This window comes from Salvelinus alpinus, chromosome 16 (assembly GCF_045679555.1).
Source record: "Salvelinus alpinus chromosome 16, SLU_Salpinus.1, whole genome shotgun sequence".
NCBI lineage: Eukaryota > Metazoa > Chordata > Actinopteri > Salmoniformes > Salmonidae > Salvelinus > Salvelinus alpinus.
In genome coordinates this window covers 45,963,756-45,970,864 of record NC_092101.1, presented here as the reverse complement: position 1 = coordinate 45,970,864, position 7,109 = coordinate 45,963,756, and positions in this window count along the sequence as shown.

The window sequence follows — 7,109 nt, the reverse complement described above, 5'->3', positions numbered from 1 at the left end:
AAAGAAGAAGAGTATGCTCACATACTAGGCCTACATTGCTACTTCCTGTACTGATCTCTCTCCCCCCCCACCCCTCCTCTCTCTCTCTACCCCCCCCCCCCCCCCCCTCCCGCCTCTCTCAATTCAATTCAATTCAAGGGCCTTTATTGGCATGGGAAACATGTGTTAACATTGCCAAAGCAAGTGAGGTAGATAATATACAAGTGAAATAAACAATAAAAATTAACAGTAAACATTACACTCACAGAAGTTTCAAAAGAATAAAGACATTACAAATGTCATATTATGTATATATACAGTGTTGTAACAATGTACAAATGTTTAAAGTACACAAGGGAAAATAAATAAGCATAAATATGGGTTCTATTTACAATGGTGTTTGTTCTTCACTGGTTGCCCTTTTCTTGTGGCAACAGGTCACAAATATTGCTGCTGTGATGGCACACTGTGGAATGTCACCCAGTAGATATGGGAGTTTATCAAAATTGGGTTTGTTTTCAAATTCTTTGTGGATCTGTGTAATCTGAGGGAAATATGTGTCTCTAATATGGTCATACATTGGGCAGTTGTCAGACGGTGCGTAACTGGCTGCAGGGAAGTCAGGCGCAGGAGAGCAGAAATGGGTAACAACTGGAGCACTTTAATAATGCACAAACAAGCTGCACCCAGAACAAACCAAATACGGGTAAAATAACCTGTCGCAAAACCAGTCATAAGTGCACATACACTTAACAGCAAACAATTCCACACACAGACATGGGGGGAACAGAGGGACATATACACGTCAAATAATGAGGGAATTGAAACCAGGTGTGTAGGAAAACAAGACAAAACAAATGGAAAATGAAAGGTGGATCGGCAATGGCTAGAAGACCGGTGACGTCGACCGCCGAACGAACAAGGAGAGGAACCGACTTCGGCGGAAGTCATGACAGTACTTCCCCTTGACGCGCGGCTCCAGCAGCGCGCCGACACCGGCGACAACCCGGAGGGCGAGGTGCAGGGCGATCCGGACATAGACGGTGGCACTCCCGCAGCATTGAAGGGTCCAACACGTCCTCCACCGGAACCTAGCATCTCTCCTCCGGACCGTACCCCTCCCACTCCACGAGGTATTGAAGGCCCCTCGCCCGACGCCTCGAATCCAGTAGGGAGCGAACGGTGGGGCCCCCTCGATGTCCAGAGGGGGCGGAGGAACCTCCCACACCTCAGACTCCTGGAGTGGACCAGACACCACCGGCCTGAGGAGAGACACATGGAATGAGGGGTTAATACGGTAACCGGGGGGGGGGGGGGCTGTAACCTGTAACACACCTCGTTCAGTCTCCTCAGGACTTTGAACGGCCCCACAAACCGCAGACCCAGCTTCCGGCACGGCAGGCGGAGGGGCAGGCTTCGGGTCGAGAGCCAGACCCGGTCCCCCGGTGCGAACACCGGGGCCTCACTGCGGTGACGGTCTGCGCTGGATTTCTGACGCAGCACGGCGCGCTGAAGGTGAACATGTGCGGCGTTCCATGTCTCCTCCGCGCGCCGGAACCAGTCGTCCACCGCAGGAGCTTCGGTCTGACTCTGATGCCAAGGAGCCAAACCCGGCTGGTACCCCAGTACGCACTGGAAGGGGGAGAGGTTAGTGAAGGAGTGGCGAAGCGAGTTCTGGGCCATCTCTGCCCAGGGCACGTACGCCGCCCACTCCCCCGGCCAGTCCTGGCAATAAGACCGCAGAAACCTACCCACATCCTGGTTAACTCTCTCCACCTGCCCGTTACTCTCAGGGTGAAAACCAGAGGTAAGGCTGATCGAGACCCCCAGATGTTCCATGAACGCCCTCCAGACCCTCGAAGTGAACTGGGGACCCCGATCAGGCACTATATCCTCAGCACCCCATAGTGCCGGAAGACGTGCGTAAACAAGGCCTCTGCAGTCTGTAGGGCCGTAGGGAGACCGGGCAGAGGAAGGAGACGGCAGGACTTAAAGAAACGATCCACAACAACCAGGATTGTGGTGCTTCCCTGTGATTGGGGAGATCAGGAAATCGATCGACAGGTGCGACCATGGCCATTGTGGAACGGGTAAGGGGTGTAGCTTAACTCTGGGCAGGTGTCTAGGAGCCTTACACTGAGCGCACAACGAGCAGGAGGAAACATAACCCTCACGTCCTTAGCCAAAGTGGGCCACCAGTACTTCCCACTCAGACAGCGCACACCGGCCGCCCGATGCCTGGATGACCAGAGGAAGGTGACGTGTGGGCCCAATAGATCAGCCGGTCACAGACAGCAGACGAAACGTACAGACGCCCAGCGGCTGGTGAAATCCTCTAAATGGTCCAGCGCCGCATCTCCTTCTCCTAACATGGCGTTGGCCCACTCCAGGGCTTTCCCCGAGAGGCACGAGACGAGGGCAGACACCTTCTCACGGCCCGAAGGCGCCGGGTGGACGGTTGCCAGGTAGAGATCAAGCTGCAACAGGAAACCCTTGCAGCGTGCAGCCGTCCCATCATACTCCCGGGGAAGTGTGAGACGAATCCCACTGGGACCGGGTGCAGGAGGGGCGAGTAGTGGAGACCCTGGTTGTGCTGGTGGAGGCGCTGGAGGAACTCCCTGTCTCTCCCAGCGGTCCATGGTTTGGACGACGCGGTCCATGTCGGCGCCGAGATGGTGGAGCATTGCCGCGTGCTCCCGGACGCTCTCCTCAACCCCTATACCAGGGGCACCAACTCCTGCTGACTCCATATTCGGGTGTGGAATTCTGTCAGACGGTGCGTAACTGGCTGCAGGGAAGTCAGGCGCAGGAGAGCAGAAATGGGTAACAACTGGAGCACTTTAATAATGCACAAACAAGCTGCACCCAGAACAAACAAAATACGGGTAAAATAACCCATCGCAAAACCAGTCATAAGTGCACATACACTTAACAGCAAACAATTCCCCACACAGACATGGGGGGAACAGAGGATTATATACACGTCAAATAATGAGGGAATTGAAACCAGGTGTGTAGGAAAACACGACAAAACAAATGGAAAATGGAAGGTGGATCGGCGATGGCTAGAAGACCGGTGACGTCGATCGCCGAACGCCGCCCGAACAAGGAGAGGAATGTACATGTAACAATGTACATATTTGCCAAAGCAAATAAAAATGAGAATCAAAATTGTCAACGGGACAACACTAACAACTATAACTAAGTGTCAAAATAACCATACATTGAACAATAACAATAAGCATACAGTAGAGTACATGTGCAGGTTGATTGGTCTGTCAGACACTGTCCCTCAACTTATGGCAGGCAGCAATGTAGTGCGCTGCCAGCCCACAGCTCTTTGCGTCCTCCCCCAACAGGACGGGTAGCCTACTCTCATCAGAGAGGTCTTTGAAATCTTATATTTTTGACATTTTGTCAGGAAATGCAGCTCTGTCTCAGGTTCTGCTGTTGTGCAGTGGTTGCACAGCCTTTCCTCTACAGGGAGCCAGGTTTTCCTGTGTCTACCCTTCTCAATGGCAAGGCTGTGCCCACTGAGCCTGTACTTTGTCAAGGTTTTTCTAAGGTTTTGATCAGTAACCATGGGCAAATATTTAGCCACAGTGTACTTTCGATTTAGGGCCAGATAGCACTGCATTTTGCTTTGTGTTTGTGCTTGTGTTTCCCAGTAAGCAATATAGTTTTGTTTTGACTGTGTTGTAATTTGGTTTATCCTGATTGATTGGATGTTCTGGTCCTGAGGCTTCAGTGTGTTAGTAGAACAGGTTTGTGAACTCAGCCCCAGGACCAGCTGGATGAGGGGACTGAGGCTTCAGTGTGTTAGTAGAACAGGTTTGTGAACTCAGCCCCAGGACCAGCTGGATGAGGGGACTGAGGCTTCAGTGTGTTAGTAGAACAGGTTTGTGAACTCAGCCCCAGGACCAGCTGGATGAGGGGACTGAGGCTTCAGTGTGTTAGTAGAACAGGTTTGTGAACTCAGCCCCAGGACCAGCTGGATGAGGGGACTGAGGCTTCAGTGTGTTAGTAGAACAGGTTTGTGAACTCAGCCCCAGGACCAGCTGGATGAGGGGACTGAGGCTTCAGTGTGTTAGTAGAACAGGTTTGTGAACTCAGCCTCAGGACCAGCTGGATGATGGGACTCTTTTCTTTGCTCAGCTCTTGGCATTGCAGGGCTTGGTAATGATATGATATGGTAATGATATCACTGTATTTTAGATGTTTCCAAAACATATTTTTTGAGTTTTTATTATTAGTGGATATTGGCCTAATTCTGCCCTGCATGCATTGTTTGTAGTTTTCCTCTGGACATGTAGGAGAATCTTACAGAACTCTGCATGTAGGGTTTCAATGGGGTGTTTGTCCCATTTGATGACATCTTCTTTTGCAAGTGGACCCCACACCTCGATGCCATAAAGTGCAATTGGTTCAATGACATATTCAATTAATTTTAACCAAATTGTAATATTTATTTCAATTTGAATTAGCTTTTTAATGGCATAGAATGCCCTGCGTGCTTTCTCTCTCAGTTCATTCACTGCCTCATTAAGGTGTGCAGTTAAGCTTATTTTTAAACCTAAGTAATTGTAGTGTGTGCAGTACTCTATATATTTTGTTCCACCGGTCAGTTGAGATAATATGTACATGTAGGTAGAGTTATTTAAAGTGACTATGCATAGATGGTAACAACAGAGAGTAGCAGCGGTGTAAAAGAGGGGGGGCAATGCAAATAGTCTGGATAGCCATTTGATTAGATGTTCAGGAGTCTTATGACTTGGGGGTAGAAGCTGTTTAGAAGCCTCTTGGACCTAGACTTGCCACTCCTCTACCGCTTGCCGTGCGGAATCAGAGGGAACTGTCTATGACTAGGGTGGCTGGAGTCTTTGAAATTTTTTAGGGCCTTCCTCTGACACTGCCTGGTATAGAGGTCCTGGATGGCAGGAAGCTTGGACCCAGTGACGTACACGGCCGTACGCACTACCCTCTGTAGCGCCTTGCGGTCGGAGGCCGAGCAGTTGCCATACCAGACAGTGATGCAACCAGTCAGGATGCTCTCGACGGTGCAGCTGTAGAACCTTTGAGAATCTGAGGACCCATGCCAAATCTTTTCAGTCTCTTGAGGGGAAATAGATTTTAGACTTCACGACTGTCTTGGTGTGCTTGTACCATGTTAGTTTGTTGGTGATGTGGACACCAAGGAACTTGAAGCTCTCAACCTGCTCCACTGCAGCCCCGTCAATGAGAATGGGGGCATGCTCAGTCCTCTTTTTCCTGTAGTCCACAATCATCTCCTTTGTCTTGATCACGTTGAGGGAGAGGTTGTTGTCCTGACACCACACGGCCAGGCCTCTGACCTCCTCCCTATAGGCTGTCTCGTCATTGTCGGTGATCAGGCCTACCACTGTTGTGTCATCAGCAAACTTAATGATGGTGTTGGAGTCGTGCCTGGCCGTGCAGTCATGAGTGAACAGGGAGTACAGGAGGGGACTGAGCACGCCCCCCTGAGGGTCCCCTGTGTTGAGGATCAACGTGGCAGATGTGTTGTTACCTACCCTTACCACCTGGGGGTGGTCCGTCAGGAAGTCCAGGATCCAGGTGCAGAGGGAGGTGTTTAGTCCCAGTGTCCTTAGCTTATTGATGAGCTTTGAGGGCACTATGGTGTTGAACGCTGAGCTGTAGTCAATGAATAGCATTCTCACATAGGTGTTCCTTTTGTCCAGGTGGGAAAGGGCAGTGTTGAGTGCAATAGAGATTGCATCGTCTGTGGATCTGTTGGTGCGGTATGCAAATTGGAGTGGGTCTAAGGTTTCTGGGATAATGGTGTTAATGTGAGCCATGACCAGCCTTTCAAAGCACTTCATGGCTACAGACGTGAGTGCCATGGGTTGGTAGTCATTTAGGCAGGTTGCCTTAGTGTTCTTGGGCACAGGCACGATGGTGGTCTGCTTAAAACATGTTGGTATTACAGACTCGGACAGGGAGAGGTTGAAACTGTCAGTGAAGACACTTGCCAGTTGGTCAGCGCATGCTCGCAGTACACGTCCTGGTAATCCGTCTGGCCCTGCGGCCTTGTGAATGTTGACCTACTTAAAGGTCTTACTCACATCGGCTGCAGAGAGCGTGATCACACAGTCTTCCGGAACAGCTGGTGCTCTCATGCATGTTTCAGTGTTATTTGCCTCGAAGCAAGCATAGAAGAAGTGTAGCTCGTCTGGTAGGCTCGTGTCACTGGGCAGCTCTCGGCTGTGCTTCCCTTTGTAGTCTGTAATGGTTTGCAAGCCCTGCCACATCCCACGAGCGTTAGAGCCGATGTAGTACGATTCGATCTTAGTCCTGTATTGACTCATTGCTTATTTGATGGTTCGCCGGAGGGCATAGCGGGATTTCTTATAAGCTTCCGGGTTGGAGTCCCACTCATTGAAAGCGTCAGCTCTAGCCTTTAGCTCAGTGCGGATGTTGCCATGGCTTCTGGTTGGGGTATGTACGTACGGTCACTGTGGGGACGTCGTCATCTATGCACTTATTGATGAAGCCAATGACTGAAGTGGTGTACTCCTCAATGACATCGGAGGAATCCCGGAACATTTTCCAGTCTGTGCTAGCAAAACAGTCCTGTAGCTTAGCATCTGCGTCATCTGACCACTTTTTTATTGATCTAGTCACTGGTGCTTCCTGCTTTCATTTTTGCTTGTAAGCAGGAATCAGAAGGATAGAATTATCGTCAGATTTGCCAAATGGAGGGCGAGGGAGAGCTTTGTATGCGTCTCTGTGTGTGGAGTAAAGGTGGTCCAGAGTTATTTTCCCTCTGGTTGCACATTTAACATGCTGATAGAAATTTGGTAAAATGGATTTAAGTTTCCCTGCATTAAAGTCCCCGGCTACTAGGAGCGCCGCCTCTGGGTGAGCATTTTCTTGTTTGCTTATGGCGGAATACAGCTCATTCAATGCTGTCTTAGTGCCAGCCTCTGACTGTAGTGGTATGTAAACATCTACGATAAATACAAATGGAAACTCTCTAGGTAGATAGTGTGGTCTACAGCTTACCATGAGATACTCTACCTCAGGCGAGCAAAACCTCGAGACTTCCTTAGATATCATGAACCAGCTGTTATTTGCAAAAATACATAGTCCGC